The following is a 19,991-nucleotide window of genomic DNA, read 5'->3' on the forward strand; positions in this document are numbered from 1 at the left end:
ACCAGTTTGACGGACCTTGGTCAGCCTGCCTTCACCTTCACTTCTTCCTCAACAGCAGAGGATTAAATGAAAAATGGATGTGAAGCACCTATTTTGAAAAAATTCGCCATAAAAAAGTTGTTAAAATAACAGTACAAAGAACTCCCAAATAGCCTTCACCCAGATTCATTAGTTGTTGACATATTACGTTTTCTCTCTCTGCAGACATATGTGCTTTTTTCTAAAAGTAAGTTCTAGACATCATATATCCCCCAGGAGGTGACTTTTCCTTTGTAATTCATACACTGCCGTGTCACCTGAATTTATTTAGTCTAACGCAATAAAAACCAACAAGAGAAATGTCACCCAACCAAGATTTTTAGGACGGAAAAATTTTTCTTGTATATCTACTATATTTATAATTTAACCAAAGTAGACAAGACACAATTTATTTAGGAAATGTCTTAGCAACATTTTGTCAAATAGGGAAACAAAATTGAGGAAAAACAGGAAAAGAAATGCTGGCAGAAAGGGAATTGTGAGAGCTCACTAAGGGCAGCGTCCCTGGGGGAGGAGATTAAAACAAATTGGTGCCCATCCTCCGTCTAATGCCCTCTCTTAACCCTGGGGCTTTACTTAAATAGCAACAGCTCTGGGATGAGAAGATATCTGTTCACTCACTCATTCAAGAGATATCAGTTCATTCATTTCACTCAGTATCAAGTACCTCCTATACATCAGGCATTATTCTAGGCACAGGAGGTACAATCTGGAATGAGATAGACACAGACCTAAATATAAGATTAAAACTATAAAACTCTGGAAAAAACACAGGGGCAAATCTTCATGACTTTAGATTAGGCAATGGCTTCTCTGATCTGACATCCAAGATGGAAGGAACAAAAAAAGAAAAAAATGCATAAGTTAGACTTCAAAATTTAAAACTTTCAAAAGATAACATCAAGGGCTTCCCTGGTGGCGCAGTAGTTGAGAGTCCGCCTGCCGATGCAGGGGACATGTACCCACGTACCGCAAAACAAACAAACAAACAAAAAAACAACAAAAGAAGAAAAGATAACATCAAGAAAGTGAAAAGACAAACCACAGAATGGGAGAAAATGTTTGGAAATCATATATCAACAAGAGACTCTAATTCAGAATATATAAAGAACTCTTACAACTAAGCAATAAAAAGACAAACAACCCAATTTAAAAATGGGCAAAAGGGCTTCCCTGGTGGCGCAGTGGTTGAGAGTCCACCTGCCAATACAGGGGACACGGGTTCGTACCCCGGTCCGGGAAGATCCCACACGCTGCGGAGCGGCTGGGCCCGTGAGCCACGGCCGCTGAGCCTGCGCGTCCGGAGCCTGTGCTCCGCAACGGGAGAGGCCACAACAGTGAGAGGTCCGCGTACCGCAAAAAAGAAAAAAAAAAAAAGGCAAAGGACTGAATAGATATTTCTTCACAGAAGATATAGAAATTGCCAATAAGCACATGAAAAGATTCTCACATTACTAATCATTAGGAAAATGCAAATCAAAAGCACAATCAGATACCACCTCACATCCATTAGAATGGCTATTATAAAAACCAAAACCAAAAGAGAAAATAAACAAGTGTTAGCGAGAATGTGGACAAAATGGAACAAACTGGAAGCCTCAATACACTGCTGGTGGAAAAGCAAAATAGTGTAGCCAGTGTGGAAAACGATCTGGCAGCTGCTCAAAACGTGAAACACAGAGTTACCACATGACCCAGCAGTTCCAATCCTTGGTGTATTCCCAAGAGATGGAAACACAGGACCACACAAAAACTTGTACTGGAATGTTGATAGTGGCATTATTCATAATAGTCCCCAAATGGAAACAACCCAACTGTCCATCAACTGATGAATGGAAAAATATGGTCTGTCCATCCCATGGAATATTATTAGGCCACAATAACAAATGAAATACTGATATGTGTTACGACATGGATGAACCTTGAAAACATTATGTTAAGTAAAAAAAATCCAATCATAAAAGGCCACATATCCTGTGATTCCCTTTATATGAAATGTCCAGTATAGGAAAATCTGTTGACCAAAACTGCCTGCCTCAGCCAGGCACAATAATAACCACTTGCACGAGTTGTGTCACAACAGGAGGTCCCGATAGGGCACACTGCCGCTGAAAACTAACCAGGAGAATTCGGGAGGGGCCAAAAGGAGGGAGACGTTGGCCCATAATATGTCCTGCCAACCTCCCAGAAACCCTCACGCTGGAATCCATCTTGGCTGAGAGATGCACACACCATCAGGAAGGACCTTAGTCAGACCAAACAGGGGCACAAGCAAGATGACTGGCCAGAGACAACCTGGAAAGCTAACCCCATCACCATAAAACCTGAGACTGTGAGCCACGCGGCACAGCAGTTCTCCTGGGCTCCCTTATTCCACTGTTCTCTGCCCGGGCGCCCCTTCCCAATAAAGTCTTTTGCCCTGTAAGGATAACGTGTCTCCTCGGACAATACATTTCCAAGCGTTAGACAAGAGTCCACTCTTGGGCCCTGGAAGCGGCCCCCCTTTCGGTAACAAATCCATACAAACAGAAAGCAGATTAGCAACTGCTGGGAGCTGGGGGCAGTTGGGGAGGTTAGTGGCAGGGGGACCTGCCAATGGATATGGGGTTTCTTTTAGGGATGATGGAAATGTTCTGAAATTAGATAGTGTGGATGGTTGCACAACTCTGTGAATACCCTAAAAGCAATTGAATGTATACTTCAAAAGGGTGAATTTTATGGTGTGTGACTTGTATCTCAATAAAGCTGTTATAAAAAAATAAGATGGACACAACACCCACTCTCATGGAGTTTATGGCCCAGTTAGAAAGAGATGGCCATCAAAGAATAAGGCAACTGCAGAGTTCCAAACCATGATCAACACTACGGAGGAAAGCTGTGGACTCTGGGAAAGCTCCTCTGAAAGCGAAGCCTGGTGGAGATTTCATGCTGGGATCTCTTTTCTTCTGGCTTATTCTCCCAGAGCCCTGAGTCCACAACACAGCTCTCTCAGTAGCCCTAGAGCTGTGCTCAAGGAAGATGCCCAAAGCCTGAATCAATTATTTCCTGTTCCTAACATTATACATGAAGAACTGAGTTTGACAAAGTCCTACAAAACCCCAGGGCTTAACTAACTAGCAATATTAGATCTGAGACTAGAAGAATTTTAACGTATCCTTTTTCTCAACCTTTTAATTTTTTAATCATGGAGAAAATCTTTTTTTAATAAACAATTTTTTAATGGAAGTATACTTGATTCACAATATTTTGTTAGTTTCAGGTGTACAGCAAAGTGATTCGGTTAACATATATATATATTTTTTTCAGATTCTTTTCCACTATAGGTTATTACAAGATATTGAATATAGTTTCCTGTACTATACAGTAAACGATCCTTATTGTTTATCTATTTTATATATAGTAGTACGTATCTATTAATTCCATACTCCTAATTTATCCACCGCCCCCTCTTCCCCTTTGGTAACCATAAATTTGTTTTCTATGTCGGTGAATCTGTTTCTGTTTTATAAATAAATTCATTTGCATTGTTCTTTAGATTCCACATATAAGTGATATCACATATTTGTCTTTCTCTACCTGACTCACTTCACTTAATATGATAATCTCTAGGTCAGTCCATCCATGTTGCTGCAAATGGCATTATTTCATACTTTTTATGGCTGAGTAATATTCCATTGTATATATGTGCCACATCTTCTTTACCCAGTCATCTGTCAGTGGACACTTAGGTTGCTTCCATGTCTTGGCTATTCTAAATAGTGCTGCTATGAACATTGGGGAGCATATATATTTTTGAGTTAGAGCTTTTTTCTTTTCTGGATATATGCTCAGGAGTGGGATTGCTGGATCATACGGCAATTATATTTTTAGTTTTTTAAGGAACCTCCATACTGTTTTCCATAGTGGCTGCACCAATTCACATACCCACCAAGTATAGGAGGGTTCCCTTTTCTCCCCATCCTCTCCAGCATTTATGATTTGTAGACTTTTTCAATCATGGAGAAAATCTTAACTTCTTTATGGAAAAGATCTGACTTCTCTCTGTATTATTCATCTGCATTGTTTGATGGATTCATGCTGCTCCTTGAATGTGGGGGTCTGGGTCTGCTCTTGCTTATGTTTGTTTTGCCACCACCCTGGTGTGATGAGAACATGGTCAGGTGCCCGAAACTAAATAGTGAAGGAGTGAAGGAAGGGAGGGGAACAGGAAGGGAGGGACTGCAGTGATGAGTATCAACCACCCAGGGCCCAGAGGAAGGTGTGGCTATCTGTGTAGAGTAGCAGGTCCGTGGGGACTTCAAGGAGAAGAGACCTGTCTAGCCAAATTCTGGAAGGATGTCTAGGAATTAACCTGTTGAAGAAGCAGGAAGGAAAGGAAGCTCAGCAGGAAAAACAGCACCTGCAAGGCCACACTGGTGTCCTGTCTGGGGAATCTGGAGCCCTTGGAACAGCCGGAGAGGGAGGGTATGCTTGAACAAAGCAGGCTGCGAGGGTGGGCAGGGTCCCAGCCTGTATGTCCTGCTAAGATATCCGGCCTGCCCTGAGGGCAATGGGGAGCCAGCGAAGGATTGAGAGCAGGGCACTGACGTGGGTGCAGCAGCCACGTGGGGAGACCGCTCAGCCAGGCTCGTCCTGGGCTACAGCCAGACAGCTGGAATCAGCAGCCAGCGTGTGGCTGCAGCCCCTCAACGACAGGGCCCTCTCCCCACCCTCCAGCAGCCTCCACAAGCTTGCAGCCTACTTGGGCATTTCCTCTAAGCAGAGGGCTCTACGGCTCCTGACGAGAAGCAAGCAGTCACAGATCCTTGGTGTTCCACAGGCAGCAGCTGGGGGAAATTAGCCAAGCGACCTTTGGCCCAGGCCGCGCTGCCCTCATCAAGGCGGTTCAAAGGCCCCAAACACAGTAAGTCAGATATGCAATGTCCTGACTTCCCTCCCGGCTCAGCTCAGCCCAGCCAAGCTTCACTCCCTCCCTCTGGATTTTCCCTTGTGTCAAGAGAAACTCAAAGCAATACGTTGTAGGTCTTTCCTCTGAACACTCCCCCGGGAAAAGGGCCCACTGGCTTGAGCAGATTCTCACAGGAGGCCATCGGTGCATAAAAGAAAAAGCTATGGACCTTCAGAACAGGCAACAATAGCTCCGGAAGGAGTTAGCAGGGAGGGCTTCCTGGAGAAGGCTGGTCTCAAGTGTGGGCAGGCTTCTGAACACTAGCACAGATGCCTGCGATGCTTCCCAGCCCCATTTCTTCTCCTCCCTCAGACACGGGTTTAAAGGTCACTTCCTGAGAGAGGCTTTCTCTGACCTGTCATCATTCCAGATCAGGTGCCCCTTGTTTTCTCTCTTAGCACGCTGTTCTTCGCAGCCAGGTATTTACTTATTTATGTGTCTTTTCCTGCTAAACACTAGCTTCAGAGAACAGGAGCCATGTCCATCTTGCCGATACCATCTGCCCAGCGCCCAGAGCCTGGCCCAGGGGCAGGTGCTCAAAAAAATATCTGCATGAGCAAAAAGGAATGAACAGCCATCAAAAGTCATGGAGGAAACTTACATGCATATGACTAAGTGAAAGAAGTCAATCTGAAAAGGCTGCATACTATGACTCCAACTATATGACATTCTAGAAAAGGAAAAACTATGGAGAGAATGAGAAAAGATCAGTGGTAGCCAGGGGTTTGGTGGGGAGGAGATGAATAGGGGGAGCACAGAGGATTTTTAGGGCAGTGAAACTACTCTGTATGATACTATAATGATGGATACGTGTCCAAACTCACAGAATGTGCAACACCAAGAATGAACCCCAATGTAAACTGTGGACTTTGGGTGACAATAACTTGTCCATGTAGGTTCATTGGCTGTACCAATGGACCCCTCTGGGGGGGGGCTGTTGATAGTGAAGGAGGCTGTGTGTGTGTCAGGGGGCGGCAGGGGTACATGGGGAATCTCTGTACCCTCCGTTCAGTACTGCTGTGAACCGAAAACTGCCCTAAAAAACAAAGTCAATTTAAAAAAAAAAAAAATGAATGAACACAAGGACATCCCTCCCTGTTCCAAATACACCCATCCCTGCCATATATGGGGGAGCAACTTGGCACAGATTGTAAAGTCAGGCAGTTCTGGGGTGGAGTCTCACCTCCACTATTTACTAACCTTGGGCATGTGAATTCTGAACCCGTGTCCTCATGCAAAAAACGGGGGTCATAGTGCCATAACGTAAAGCATCTGGCACTTAACAGCACTCAAGCAAGCGTCAGTGGCCTTTCCCTCAAACTGGGCAATCAAATCTCAGGTAAGTTGAGCTTATCTGCCTCTGTCGGGCTCTCATAGGAAGCTGCTTTGTACGCTGGAACGAGACATTCTACCTGAGGGGTTATAGCTGGGCCTGGGGGTCTGTGCAGAAAAGGAAGCCTGACCACTCCACGTGCTCTGCGGAGCCCCGGAACCAAAGGGAATTAGGAGCTCTGAGCCTCTGCTTTTCTCCTGCACCTCAGAGCAGGGCGATTCTTTGGCAAATGAACAACAATGCGGGATGCCAGCATGCCTACCCTGCTTAGTTGAGAGTCCAGCCGATTACTCCCCTAACCCAATTAGCGGGGAAAGGCATTCATTACAAGGGCTTTGCTCTAAGGATCGCATTCCTCCCCAAGCACTCTTGACCTAAGTCAGCTCCGGGTGCATGAAGCCAGACCCTCCGCTGAGTGCTGAGTGGCCTGGATTCCAAAAACCAAAGAGCAGCCTGCTGAGAGGCGGCTCAGGAAGCTCTCCTGGATTAGGCAGGCACTTGGCAGGCACGCAGCAGCTGGCGCGGGCGGAAAGGGGGCAGGAACCAGTCAGGCAGGGTGACTTTGCTAGAGCTGGGGCCAGGGGCAGCATCGGCGTGGCTGGCACAAAAGCTGCGGGGAGGGCACTGAGAGGAGGGGCAGAGGGGCGGGCAGAAGCTTCCTGAAACTCTCCCTCCCCAGTTCTGGCTCTTTATCACCTGAGCCAGACGGGGGAGCACCTGTGCCTCAGGTACATCTAGAGGCGGGAGCACAGGGACAGATGGCCATGATAGGGTGAGGGCAGGGGGATCCACCTTAAAAAAAACCCTGCTCTTGTTATCTCAGTAGTTTACCATATTTTTTAAAATAATAACAATGGACTAGGAAAAAAACTATTACATGTATACCAAAGTGGTTACAGTGGTTATCTCAGAGGGCTGGGATCCCACATGATTTTTACTTTCACGCTTTTCAACACTGCCCAGATTTTTAAAAAACATTCACTGTAAAAAAAAAAAAAAAAAATCCGCTTTATTATTTCAATTACTGTGTTTCCAGTTTGAAAAAAATGGAGAGAGGGACTAGATACCCACTATATTAAGGCCCAGCTCAAACCTTATCCCCAAGGATTCCCTGGCAACCCTGCATCACCACTTTGACAAAATCAGCTCTTTAATAATAGCATCCCCCTTGCCAGTGCTGGGCTAAATATCCCGCTTCATCCTCACAAGATGCAAAGACCCCACCAAGGCACTACCCAGAAGTAGTGTTTTTCCTTGTTTCTTCTTTTTACTAATTATAAATTATGTGCTCACTGATACATTTTCTAAAGTAAAAAAGAATAACAAATATCACTGATAATCCCTGGTGCAGCGAGAAGTACTATTAAGTTTCACACGGATTCTTCGGATGTTTCTCTGTGCAAACTTTCACAGAACAGGAGCCTCATCTACAAGCACGTCCCTTTCACAGGAATCTGTGGTTTCAATGGCTGCCTAGTTTCATTGTGAGGTTGTGCTGTGACTTAACCAGACCCCCGATTCTGGACATTTGGGCTGTATCTCCTATCTTCCTTCGGGTGTCGTCTGAGAGGCCTTCCCTGACCCCCCTCTGCTGCAGCAGCCCTACAATCAGCAGTTACTGCTGACTCAAGTGTTCCATCTGTCGCCCCCGCCCTGCCCCTACCACCCACAATGTGATCTCCGGGAGGGAGGGAGCCACCTTTTTCCAGGTCTTGGTTGTACCCCTGGTACCCGGCACACAGTGAGGGCGAATGAGTATCTGTTGAATGAGGGCATGAATGTATGAATGAATGAATGGAGTGTTCTGTGATGAACACAGGTGCGACCCAAGCAAACACCAACTGGGGGAACTTCCCTCCACCTGGGGCCTTCTCTAACCTCCTCCCCCGAGTCTCCCTTACCTGGTCCTGCACCCTTCCCTGGGGTAACCAACGGGGTGGGGGAACAGCCCCCGAGTGGGAAACCCCAGGGATACCAGAGGTGCCATTTTGGGGGAGAGGAAGGCGGTAGGTGTCAAGACAGGCTTGAGTCCTTTAGAAACACTCTCCTTGCTGCCTAAGGGCTCTGCCTGAGGCTTTCAAAGCAGAAAGAGGACTTCCTGAGAGGTGCAGGGCTCCAAGAGAGGCCAGGGACAAGCGAATCATGACCCACATGAAGCCCCAAACCGAGCTACACACAGAGGCATCAGGGCCACCTGTAGAGGCTTTGGAGGTTTCTGTGCTTCCCCCTCCCCTCCCCCCAGCACCGAGGTGCTGACCTTGGCAGAGGTTGGCAAACCCTCTGCACCTATGCTGGGCTCAGATGTGCGTGGGAACATGGGCAAGGCCAGCCCCAAGTGCACTTCAACAGACCCTGAGCCCGTAGCCAGGACCCCAGCCCATCACTGTTGCAGGAGAGACGGGGAAGAAAATTCAGTGTGTGCCCCTCACAAACAGCCTCTGCCGGCATTTGAAGGCTTACCTCAGAGGGCTCTGAAGGTCATGCGTACTGTGAAAGTTCAGCCAGTCACCCCTGGTTTCTCATATTAGAGGAGAAAGGGAAGTCTTCATTTGACCCCTTGGTGTCCTGCACTGTGTTACTTTCTAATTGACTATTAACCCACTCTTTCTTCCGATCTCTGCTTAAAAGTCACTTCTGAAAAGTGTTCCCTGGTCATGCCCCTGTCAGTCCCCGAGCATCCAGGACTTTCCAGCCATCCATCCATCCATCCCTCCATCCACCCCTCCCTCCCTCCCCCCATACAAGCACCACCTTCTTCACCCCTGACTGGGCATCAGGAGGGCAGGGACTGGGTTCATCTTGTTCGGCTCTGTGACCCCAGCGCCTGACACAAAAGAGATACTCAATACTTACCCAAATCTCCAAATTTGGGGAACCGCAAATACTTGAAATGAAAAGGTAAGAAAAAATGAGTTGCTCCTGATCTCAGGTTGAATAAAATTATTCATCTAGTTGAGCAATTCCAACTACCCACAAAGCCTGGCAGTGTGAGGATGGGGGGTGGGGTGGGGGAAATGCTGAATTCCAGGGGAAGAGAAAGCTGTCCTTGCCTTGGGGTGGTGTGTGCCTCAGTCTACTCAACAGCAACACAGGGTGACCGAGGAGGAAGAAGGTCAGTGTTTACAGAGGGCTGGGAGCTTTAAGAATCATAAATTATGCCCTCCACACTTGATCATCCCAAAGGTAATGCTTCCCAGCATGTGTTCCCTGACACCCCAGCCCCTGAAAAAAGAGTTCTCTGGGCCATTAGTTTGGGAAACACTACATACACATTAGCCCACTAGAGGCCCTGAAACATTTGTTCAGGAAAAAACTTACATAGTCTTGAGAAACGCTAGGTTAAATTTATTTATCCACAGACCACTACCACCTGCTGTCCTTTTTCAGGGGCAGACTAACAACATCCCAGAGAGCTTGTTCTGTGAAATGGTGCTTTAGGGTGCCGGCAGCTGGGCCCCGGTGCGCTGGGGAAAATGAAACCCCGGCGCATCTGCAAGGCAAGACTCTGGTGAAAATCCTTGGCTCACTGCCTAATAATGTGATGATTCGAAATCAAGAGATTAACTGAAAAGCTTGCTGAGATTAAAAACCCCAGCTTCCACCTGAAGAATGGCCCCTGGTAAGAATTTCCACATGGCTCTGGTATTAGGAGCCTAGGAGGGGCACAAGAGGCCACAGACGCCAGCCACAGAAGCCCCGGGCAGCCAAGTGCTGGCTGCCCTGCCTTGAGGGGTCCAGGGACTGGGCCCAAGATTAAATCTTCTGCCCCGTCCCATCTCTTTTATATATATATATATATATATATATATATATTTATAACTTTGGCAGCCCCCAATTCTCCGTAAACCACAGACCTGGTTCCTCCTTGGTTACCCTCTGTTGCTACTGGATAGACTGAGGCACATGTCAGCCCAAGGCAAGGACAGAGCTTTCTCTTTCCCCTGGAATTCAGCTCCCTGAGCTTTATACCTCCCCTCTGGTCTTCACGAGTATCTGGACTTGCTCATTATGATGAATGTATCATATTTATAATTTGAAAGCTTATATGTATGTATCATATTATACATACCATTTTATATATACGTATCATATTTATAATTGGAAAGCTTCTATGTCATTTGCCAGACACTGCATCCCATGCATTTTGTCCTCTCATCCTCCAACAGGCCCAGGAGATGGGGATCATCAGCATGCCAGTATTCCAGACAAGGATGGCTCAGAGAGGCTAAGTAACCTGCCGAAGGGCTCCTAGTTAATAAAGGACGGATGTGGGCTTCCCTGGTGGCGCAGTGGTTGAGAGTCCGCCTGCCGATGCAGGGGACACGGGTTCGTGCCCCGGTCCGGGAGGATCCTACACGCTGCAGAGCGGCTGGGCCCGTGAGCCATGGCCGCTGAGCCTGCGCGTCTGGAGCCTGTGCTCCACAACGGGAGAGGTCGCAGCAGTGAGAAGCCCGCGTACCGCAAAAATAAATAAATAAAATAAAATAAAATAAAATAAATGACGGATGTGTATCTGGGCTTTCTGACTCCGTGATCTTAACACTATGTTTTGGAGTCCCCATGGGATAGTTTAGGTTTGTGTTTTCCTTCCAAAATAATGCTATAGTTAACTGATTATAAAATATCTCATCACTACAGAAATTGGAGAAAATACGACGAATACAAAGAAAATTTAAATCACCAGCAATCTCTCCACCAGGAGATAACTGTGAGTATGTATGAGTGTCGATATATGCCCTTCTGACACTGTTTCTCTGCACACAGACACCCCCGACAATTTAACCCAATTTAGGCTCTCCATCCCAACACCCACCCTCTTGACATGGGCCCGGGCAGAGGTTCTGCCACTAACAATAGTACCCAGGAGACTGAGGCACAGAAGTTCAGTGGCCAAGGCCACATTCCGGGTTAGTGGCAAATCCTGGCTTGGACATCAGAGGAGCTGGCCGGGCCCGGGGTGTGACATTGCTTTGAGTGTGACAATTGCTTCATACAGCCCAAGGTGCGGAGCACGGCTGAGCTGCTCTCCCACACCAGCCACTGAAAGAAAACCACTCTGGGTCTCCTCCCGTGCTTCCCACCATGCTCATCCTCCCCGCTGCCAACGGCTACCTCCCGAGGGAGGCTGGGCCTCCAGGCTCTGGGCCAGCTGCTTGGGAAACAGCTCCAGGGGTTGAGTGGGCCTGAGAACAAAGAGCAGCAAGACGTGAAGAAACGCCATGGGTAACCAAGGTGACCAACAGGAAGTGGAGACATGCAAATTGAAAGGGAAAAAGGGGACGAGGTGCGTTGGTTCTTCAGAGGCCTCAGGAGGACACACCACAGACCTGGGAGGCCCTGCAAAGCCGGAGGATCACTCACCCTCCCTTCCTCTCTTGCCCGATTGCTTCATAAACCCCGAGGAGACATTTTCCGTAAAGAATCAACTTCTCTGCGGGAACACTATTTCAACATTCTCGAGAGGGTGGCTTGCAGTACATGAAGCCAACAATGCTGGTGACATCCTCTCCTGCTGATATCTGGCCTGCAGCTTCCTTCCAGCAGAGAGAAAGGTCACCCCCAGCCACCCCATCTCTCCCGGGCCCCCTGAACTCTGCAAATGGCAGGAAAGCCAGCTCCAAACACACCTCCTCATTCCCAGAACCGAAAACACCCAGAACCTTTTTATTAAACGCCCCCAGAGTCCTTCCATTCAGCAGCTTCCTGATATGACCACGCCCCACACCTTCTCGACAGGGGGTGCCCCTCATTCTCCCACACCCTCCATCACCTGGGGGAGGGGTCATGATGTGCCCCCTTCTACGGTGGTTCTCTGCAACAGGTCCAACCCTGGACTCTCTCTTCCTGTTCCCCTGGGTCACCATTCCTACGCTGTGGTCTCAAAAGCTCTTCACTCCACACTTCCAGCTCCCCTCCCCAGTTTCCAGATTCCTTCTGATGGATTCTCCTGGGCACCCAGACCCTACCGTGCAGCCCAAAACGAGTCAGTTAGGGTAACCACCACCACTAACCCCCGGTCACTCCAGCTGGGACTCCAGTCCCTTGCTGACCTGGGTTTCTGCAACTGTGGTCAGTTGATCACAGGCACTGGAATCTCCTGGGGATCTACTGAAACATGGAGGCTGCCCCCAGGTCCTGAGTTGGATAGCGTTTCACCCAGTTTCATGTCCACCCAAAACCTCAGAATGTGACCTTATTTGGAAACAGTCTTTACAGATGCAATCAAGTTAAAATGAGGTCACATTGGATTAGTGTGGAGCCTAATCCAATGACTGGTGTCCTTATAGGAAGAGAAAACAGAGACGCACAGACATACAAAGGGAAGACCAGGCAAAGACAAACACATGCAGAGGGCCAGGTGAGGATGGAAGCAGAGAACGGAGGGATGCAGCTACACGCCAAGGAACGCGCAGGGTGGCCGGCAACCACCAGATGTTGGAAGAAACAAGGAAAGATCCTCCCTGCGAGCCTTTGGAGGGATCACGGCCCTGCAGACACCTCGATTTCAAACTTCGGGCCTCTAGAACTGTGAGGGAATAAACTTCTGTTGTTTTAAGTCACCCAGTTTGAGGCAGCCCTAGGAATCTATTACACTCCCCATTTCCTGACTTACTGAATCAGACGTCCTGGGATGGAGTTGGGCACCTAAATATGCTTTACAAGCACTTCATGTGAGCCTGATGCTTGACTATAAGCTCCGTGAAGACAATTTTGTTTTGTTCATCACTTATATCCCCAGTAGCTAGCAGTGTGTGGCATGTGGTCGGCTGCTAAAAAACATGTGTTGAATGCAAGAATGAACCTGCGCCGATGTGCAAGAACTACTAGTGCCTTGCTTGATCAGGACATTAAGGCAACTTTAATTATCAAATAAGATAATATGCAACAAACATTCAACAACGTCTGGCATACTGTGCCCAATAAACACCTACTCCCTTAATTTAGAGGGCAGTGGGAGTCTTGAAAGATTACACAGAAACTAGCAATTAATTGCTGGAAGGAGCTTTCTAAGAACACTGCTCATCATGAAAAAGGCCAGTCCCTCAACAATGGAAAATCTCTTTGTTCCAACAAGTAAGAAACATGAAATCTTTCACTGTTCGTTAACTAGTCCTTTTGACCCTATTTCCTAAAACTCTTAAGTCTCCCCACTTCCTGCCCTGGTTCAGAAGCCACCTCCTTGGATCATTACTAACACCCAGGTCTCCAAGGCCAAGGTCATTTTCCAGTGATTCAGCCCTCGCTCCTCACAGCTCTCCATGTGTCTCAGGATAAGTGTAAACACCTACGGAGACCTGCATCCCAGAGCCAATGCTCCCGGTCCATCTCCCCCTCCTCCCCTACTCACCAGACCGCCCCTGGCAGGTCACTGATGTGCGACTATCACACACGGCCCTGAGCCCTGGTAGATGAAATTCCTCCACATCTCACCTTCTCTTGGAAGCTCTTCACACTTCCCTAGGCAATGGGGTGTCACCGCTGGTACAGTGGTTAAGAGTGTGTGCTTTGGGGCTTCCCTGGTGGCGCAGTGGTTGAGAGTCCGCCTGCCGATGCGGGGGACATGGGTTCGTGCCCCGGTCCGGGAGGATCCCACGTGCCACGGAGCGGCTGGGCCCGTGAGCCATGGCCGCTGAGCCTGCGCATCCGGAGCCTGTGCTCCGCAACGGGAGGGGCCGCGACAGTGAGAGGCCCGCGTACCACAAAAAAAAAAAAAAAAAATAGAGTGTGTGCTTTGGAGCCAGGTTGCCTGGGTTCAAATCTTGGCTCTGCCATCTACCTGCTGTATGACGTTGGGGAAGTTATTTAACTCTCTGTACTTTAGCAGGCTCGTCTGGAAAGTGGGGATAAAATGAGGAAAATTTAGTACTTACTAGAGGGGGTTGCCGGAGGATTTAGATAACAGGAGGGAACATACTGTCGAGCACACAACAAACACCCATTAACGGGGAATAGCATTGCTACATTTCACTGGCTTTTACAACCATTAACAAATAGAATGGCCAGAAGTGGTTTGAGATGATTAGCCTCAGCTGTGCTAAGAACACCCCCCTCTCCCAACCCCCAGGACCGGAGTGGGGCTTGGGGCTGTGGTATCTCCTGGGAGAGCCTCTTAGGGTCTGCAGGTCATACACGGGGTTCAGTAAATGACTGCCTAATGAAGAAGCCGTCTGCCAATAAGCCACGGGGATGGTCCAAGGAAATGAGCCAGAACTCTGCCTTCCCAGATTCACGGCCAGGCCACCTGTGGCCACCCGGCTTCCTCCCTCCTGATCCAAATGCTGAATCCCCTTCACCTGAACCAGCCTTCCAGGTAGGATTCCTACCTGGGAAGGTGTCGCTAGGGGTTTGACTCAAGTTCCCCCAGAAAGTGCTTTATGGCCCATCTTAAAAGTAACCATGCAAGATAAAGCCTGAAATATTAAGGGATAATGGAGTATTATGTCTGCATCTTGGTCCAAGAGGGGAAAGAAACCACCTGACAGAAAAAGGGATGATAAGGCAAATGTGTTAAAGTGTTTACAACTGTGTGCTGTGCTGGCAACTCTGCTAAGTTTGATAATACTTCAAAACAGAAAGTTAACACAAAAGAAGAGACCAACAAGAGATTTCCACTCAGAGCCAACAGCTCTGTACCACTCGCCCCGGGGTGGAACCGCCGCTGAGGAGAAGTCCCTGTTACACATCGCTGCCTTCAAGGCTGCGTGCGACTCCTCTGCTTTTTCAAAGTCAGACTCCGGACAGCAGACTGCGAGGTTTTAAGGTCCCAGCTCCCCCACTTAATGGGAGCCTTGGCCAAGTGCTGAAGCCCTTGGAGGCTGTTTCTCTCCCAGTAGATGGAGTTACTGGCAGCCGTGCTACCTACTCCACCAGACAGTGAGGTCCAGGAAGGCGATGTGTGTGTGGGCTGTAAGGCTCAGACCCCAGACCAGGCATCCGTGATGAGCACACACCAAGGGGCTTGTGGCTACTCTGCTCAGAACTGGGGAAACACGGTCCCAGCCTGCTCTCACGCACCTGCCGTCCAGGAACAATCCCACTAAGAAGTGTACAATTACAAGTCATGCTGGGTGCTGAAGGCATAATCGAGGGTAGTCTGAGAACGTCACAGGGGTGCAGACTGACCTTGTGTGCGAGTGGGAGAAGGTTCCTCTGAGGAAGTGATGTTTGACGGCCAACTAGAGAACAAGGAGATTGCAGCATATTCTAGTCCCACAGAGTAGGGAAGTATACAAGCCAAACTGTTAACAGTGAACGCAAGTTAAGGATACCATGAGGAAGTAATAGGCCAAATTAAGAACAGGGGGTGTCCCTCAGGACAAATGACCTGGTTTCTCCAAAACCCAATGGCATGAAAAAAACAATTTTAAGGAGCTGGGAGACAGGGAAACCATTACAGAATAAAAGACTTAAGAGTAATTTTTTAAAAACCTACTGAATACAAGATATTTGCAAATGATATGACTGATAAGGGGTTAATATCCAACATATATAAACAGCTCATACAACTCAACATCAAAGAAACAAACAATCCAATTAAAAAATGGGCAGAAGAACTGAACAGACATTTTTCCAAAGAGGAAATGAAGATGGCCAACAGGCACATGAAAAGACACTCAACATCACTAATCATCAGGGAAATGTAAATGAAAACCACAACGAAATAGATTATCACCTCACACCTGTAGAATGGCCATCATCAAAAGAGCACAAATAACAAATGTTGGCAAGAATGTGGAGAAAAGAGAACCCACCTACACTGTTTGTGGGAATGCAAATCGGTGCAGCCACTGTGGAGAACAGTATGAGATTTCCCAAAAAACTAAAACCAGAACTACCATATAACCCAGCAATTCCACTCCTGGGTATATATGTGGAAAAACAAAACCCAAAAAACAGAAACACTAATTCAAAAAGATACAGGTACCTCCATGTTCATAGCAGTGTTATTTACAATTGCCAAGGTATGGGAGCAACCTAAGTGTCCTTCAACAGATGAATGGATAAAGAAGATGTGGTACATATATACAACGGAATACTACTCAGCCATAAAAAAGAATGAAATTTTGCCATTTGCAGCAACATGGATGGACTTGGAGGGCATTATGGTAAGTGAAATAAGTCAGACAGAGAAAGACAAATACTGTATGATATCATATGTGGAACCTAAAAAATACAACAGACTAGTGAATATAACAAAAAAGCAGACTTACAGATATAGAGAACAAACTAGTGGTTACCAGTGGGGAGAGGGAAAGGGGGTGGGACAATATAGAAGCAGGGGATTTAAAAAAAGGGTTATTACAGGATTATATGAAATCATGTATGTGAAACTTTTGAAAATTATAAAGCACTATAGAATTTAAAGAAACTTACATTCAATTAAAAAAATATAATGCATGGATCTTATCTGGATTGTGATTTTGAACAATGCAACTATAAATGCCATTTCTGAGACAGCTGTGAGAACTGAATTATGGACTGAGCAATAGATTATTAATGAATGACGGTGAGTTTTGTAATAATGGCATAGTTGTTATGTCAAAAAAAGAGGTTTTTATTGCTTAGTAGATATTTATGGGTGAAATGACATGCTGTCTGGGGAAGATGAAACAGGTACTGAAGCTGGGTAGAGGGTACATGGGGATTCATTCCACTTTTCTTTCTACTTTTGTGTATCTTTTAAAATTTCTATAATAAAAAGGAAAACACAGTGGTGCACTCCAAAGAGTCAGCAGTACTGAGTTACTTGCATTTTTTTTTTTACAAGGATCAGGAAATTAATTGTTATTAAGCAGAAAGTTATCTACCTCATCATATTTGATAACTCCACCTAGTTTAGTGTATGCATGAACCACAGTGAAACCAATTCCCCTCTGATGGGCATTTAGGTTTTCTCCAAGTTTTCCTTACAATAACTGAATCCATCCAATTCCTGATGCTTTTCTCTGTTCTTATAATCCACCTCACTCCTTGTCATCCCAACCCACCCACGCAAGTCAATGGATGACTGTTTTTGGACTAAGTAAGTAGCTGGTGCTACCAGGGGAGATGTCCCTACCACAAAGAAGGCCCAGGCCCTGGTACCATCTGCTCCAGTGACCTTGCAAGGGAGCCAGTGCCGCAGGACAATTCAAATTCCGCCTCAAGATTCAAGTTTCCAAGTAACTGCCACTTGGGGGTAGAGGGAAGCACACACTGCAACAATGGGGCTCAGAGGGAGCCTGGGGAGTTTTCTGGCCAGGGCCGAAGGTCAGCAGCCCTCACCCAGCCTGACACAGGTCTCAGGCTAGTTCCCTGCTGCATATGGGCCTCCCCAGATCCTGGAAAGTATTCAGAGTTCTCTACCCCTTCCTTTCCATCTGTTAGCGCTTTTCCCATTCTGGGTTCCTGATTCTTTTAAACATAGCCAAGGGACACCATTTTGACCTACTGAAATGGCATGGAATTTTTTAAAAAATAAGTTTATTTATTTTATTTATTTTTGGCTGCGTTGGGTCTTTGTTGCTGCGTGTCGGCTTTCTCTAGTTGCAGTGAGCGGGGGCTGCTCTCCATTGCGGTGTGTGGGCTTCTCACTGAGGTGGCTTCTCTTGTTGCAGAGCATGGGCTCTAGGCGCACGGGCTTCAGTAGTTGTGGCTCGCAGGCTCTAGAGCGCAGGCTCAGTAGTTGTGGTGCACGAGCTTAGTTGCTCTGCAGCATGTGGGATCTTCCCGGACCAGGGCTTGAACCCGTGTCCCCTGCACTGGCAGGTAGATTCTTAACCTCTGAGCCACGAGGGAAGCCCGGCATGGACTTTTCTTTTTTTTTAAAGGCTAATATCCAGGGTTAGCAAAGTTACTGGGAAGCTGACACCCTCCCACACCACTGGTGCAAGTGCAGGCTGGTGCAAGTTTTGATAATTTATTAACTGGTGAAACTCAAAGTTCTTAAAATCACACCCCAAGACCAGCAATTCCATTTTAGGCATTTATTCTCATGAGCACCCTCGCAGACAGAAGAATAGGATTACCACTGCAGTGCTGTGTAAAATCAAATGGTACAGGAGAAATGACCCAAAAGACCATCAAGAGGGAGATGAATGAACAAATTATGTAATACACATACTGTGGAATATTACTCAGCAATAAAAAAGAAATAAACTCCTAATAGATACAACATAGGTGAATCTCAAAAATGTTCTCAAAAGTGAATCTCAGGGGCTTCCCTGGTGGCGCAGTGGTTGAGAGTCCGCCTGCCGATGCAGGGGACACGGGTTCGTGTCCCAGTCCGGGAAGATCCCACATGCCGCGGAGGGGCTGGGCCCGTGAGCCATGGCTGCTGAGCCTGCGCGTCCGGAGCCTGTGCTCCGCAACGGGAGAGGCCACAACAGTGAGAGGCCCGCGTACCACCAAAAAAAAAAAAAAAAAAAGTGAATCTCAAAAGTGAATCTCTAAGTTAAAAAAGGCAGACAGAAAAGAGCACATACATATAACTCCATTTATATGACACTCTGGAAAACACAAACTAATCCACACAGACAAAAAAGCAGATCAGTGATTGCCTGGGGCTGGGAGCATGATGGGGTGAGTGACTGAGAAAAGGTACCTGGGAACTTTCTAGGTTGATGGCAATGTTCTGTATCTTGACTATGGTGGTAGTTACATGAGTATATACATTTGTCAAAACTCACTGCATACTCGAAACTGCATATGCACTTCAGATCTGTACATTGTATTGTATATAAATTAACTTCAATTAAAAAAATGAAAACGCAGCTCCATCTAAGTATCTAACAAAGAAATGAGTTAAATCATGGTATATCCATACAATAAAACATTATGCATGATACTGCAGAAGAATAGTTAATGACATACAAAGTTACTTAGTATATGCAGTTAAGAAAAAAATTGTTATGAAACTATAATATACTATGATAACATTTATATAAAATAAAATGTATATATTTGGATAAAAAATTACCAAAAAGAAATATTTCGTTCATTCATTCAACACAAATATATTGAGTATCTACACTATACCTTTATTGTTACAATGAGCAGAAAAGACCAAAAAAAAAATCCCTTCTCGTCATGGAGCTTCTGTTTGGTCATTTCATAAAAAATATTTAAATTATTAAACTGTACACATTTAAAAACATCAAATGGTACAGGGAAGTGTGTAAATGCTACTACCACTTGTGTTAGAACACACACAGTTGGTTTGTTCATGCAGAGAACAACTCTGAAAGGATTCATGAGAAACTGGGATCAGTGGTACCTTTCAGGGAGGAAAACTAGAGCCTCTTCACCATCCACCCTTTCATATAACCTGGGTGTTTTTCCTTTTTGCCATGTTCTTATATTGTCTATTCTAAATAAACACAATCGTTTCTAATTTTTTGCTAAAGTCCAATAATCAGGAGTTGGGTGGAGAAGAATGATATGGAAATGTGAGCACGACATCTACAAAATCAACAGTGTTCTGAGAAAAGATATTTTCCATTTTTACTAAAAAAAACTCCAAAATAAAAATATATTGTGATGACAGGCACACAAAGGAACAGAAGAACCTACACCAAAATGTCAACAAATTACTTCCAAGGGGTGGGATTGTGGGGGGGAATTTTACTGTCTTCAAAAAGACAAATATCACCTCCTGGGACATGCCCAAGACCCAACGGAGGGTTCCTGGGA

General features: G+C 46.4%; 1 protein-coding gene across 2 annotated transcripts in view; it reads right to left on the minus strand.

Annotated features, from left to right (window-relative positions):
• The window catches only part of CCNJL (cyclin J like), a 50,336-nt gene that overhangs the window by 22,764 nt on the left and 7,581 nt on the right, over positions 1 to 19,991 (minus strand). The gene's annotated exons all lie outside the window — the stretch shown is intronic.

This window comes from Globicephala melas, chromosome 3 (assembly GCF_963455315.2).
Source record: "Globicephala melas chromosome 3, mGloMel1.2, whole genome shotgun sequence".
In the NCBI taxonomy this organism is placed as follows: Eukaryota; Metazoa; Chordata; class Mammalia; order Artiodactyla; family Delphinidae; genus Globicephala; species Globicephala melas.